A 2433-nucleotide genomic window follows, 5' to 3' on the forward strand; every position below is an offset into this window, starting at 1 on the left:
AGCCTTTTTTTTGTATTTTATTTAGAGACAGGGTCTCATTGAGTTGCTAGGGCCTTGCTAAATTGCTGAGGCTGGCTTTGAACTCATAATCCTCCTGCCTCAGCTTCCTAAACTGCTGGGATTATAGGCATGTGCCACTGCGATCAACATGTTCATAGCTTTTCTACGCCACTTATAACATTGAACTTTTTAAAAGTTTTTTTTTTTTTCCTCATTTTGTGTGTCTGATTTTTTCCTCTAGGTTAGAGTCCAGTTCCACATTCCCCACTGCAATCTTACGTAGGCCACCTATAACTACAGGCACATGACACCTTCCTGCCCCTCCCTGTGATGTTGAATTGTATAACTAGGTTGTTAGCCAGTTCTCCTCTCTATAGTTACCACATCTTCCCTGGTACTAAACAGCAATCTGTGGGAGACATTCTAAGATCATACAAATATGCTTCTCATCAAAATTTCCCCACTACCTTGATTTAGAATTTATTAATGATTCTTTCCTAAACTAATCTTTATTACGATGATTACAAAATGTGTAAGAATCGTCTTCTGTTCTCCATTTATTTATTTGTTTCTTTGCTTATCATCAGTTTATTGTATGGTTGAAGATTCTTATTTTTTCCCCAAAGCCCTATAAGTCAAATTCAATACTGTCTTTAATAATTTCGTGCTCATCTGGATCGATGGTATATGCCTGTAATTTCGGCTATTAGGGAGGCAGGAGCATCTGAAGTTTAAGGCCAGCTGGTGCAACTTAGTGAAACCCTGTCTCATAATAAAATTTAAAAATCAAGGGCTGGGAATGTATCTCTGTGGTATAATGCTCCTGGGTTCATTCCCCAGCATAGGGAAAAATAAAAGTGAGCTCAAGAATTCTCAGATCTGATCTGGCCAATGGAAAGCTCTTCATGCTCTCTCTTGTGTCCTTGTGACTTTTTTTTTTTTTCCTCTTGTAGCGCTGGGAAATTGAAACCAGGGTTTACACATCCTAGGGCAAGGTCTGTGCCATTGAGCTACACCCCCAGCCTTCTTGTTTTTGTTGGGTTGCTGTTGAGTGTGGCATGGTTTTAAGCTCTGTCTTACTTTCTGGCATAAAAAGATGCTCCAGGTGTAAGAGGGGTCCGGCGGAGTGTCTGAGGGAGAGACCACATAAGAGACTTACTCCATGCAATTGGCAAAAGGGGATTTATTAGGGATCCATTCCAGCACTGGGGCTCCGTGCTTACTCAAGAAGGGAGAGTAGCCCAGAGCCCCGAGCAGAGGTTCAAACAGAGCTTAAGTACACTTTTTGGGGAGGGTGGGAGGTTTTGCATACATCAGTACAAATCATCATGAGGCGCGGGGAAATTGAACAACAACTCTGAGACGTGATTGGCACATTCATTGGCGGGAACAGGTCGGGCGGGGGGTGATTGGTCATTCGTAAGCGGGTTACACATTCAAACTGATTGGTTTGGGCCCTGTGAGGAACTGCACAGGGCCCTAGGCTAAACGGCCAGTAGGGCGTTGTCTTAACTATCTCAGGAATCTGGGTGTAACAGAGGAACTTAATAATACCTAATCTTTTACATTCAAGCTTTCCAGTTTAGAAACTTTACCCTTTCACCAGGCTCATCTTGTGCTGTTCCTCCTTCGCATCTCCAGCCTTTCTTCCCAGGAGCACAGAAGACGGGGGGGGGGGGGGGGGGGGGGGGGGGGGGGGGGGGGGCTAAGGGCTGGTACAGTGCTCGCAGTCTGAGATGCTGCAGAAGGACTCAGAGCATGGCCCTCTGAGTCCTCCACTGATGTCCCAGGGGAGTATTTTGCACAGCGAAAAGAAGCGTTTTGGGGCTGGGGTTGTTGCTCAGTGGCAGAGTGCTTGCCTAGCATGTGTGACACACTGCGTTCGATCCTCAGACCACATATAAATAAATAAATAAATAAACAAATAAATAAAATAAAGGTTCACTGACAACTAAAAAAATAGAAGTGCTTGGATCTTGCAGATACAGTTACAGAGTCCTCTACCATGTGCAGGGCACTGTGAGCCATATACAAGTTATAAGACACCATTTCAAGGACACTGGTCTAGTAGGCCACACACTAGTACACCTGATAGGGTGATTTCATTGTGCTGCCAGTGAGGTACATGCAGGAATTTGGGGAATTCTGGGGTGAGGATAGTACTTATGTCTGGAGGATTGCAAAAGGCTTCATTGGTGACTCTTGGGTTAGATCCTGAAGGAGGGTAGGATTTGGAAGAATAGTTTTCTGGTGAAACCAGAGGTTGCTACCTCTGAGCACTGAATCAAAAGAGACTTTGCCGCTTCATTTCAGCTAGATCCAGCCTTCGGCCAGGTGCTGTAAGGAGCATGAGTGCTCCTGTGAGTGAGGGACAGCACCCTCTTGCAGCCTTGGTGTCATGATGCCATTTAATTTTTATTTTCAGATGCAGCT

The sequence above is a fragment of the Urocitellus parryii genome, chromosome 2, assembly GCF_045843805.1.
Source record: "Urocitellus parryii isolate mUroPar1 chromosome 2, mUroPar1.hap1, whole genome shotgun sequence".
Taxonomy (NCBI): Eukaryota; Metazoa; Chordata; class Mammalia; order Rodentia; family Sciuridae; genus Urocitellus; species Urocitellus parryii.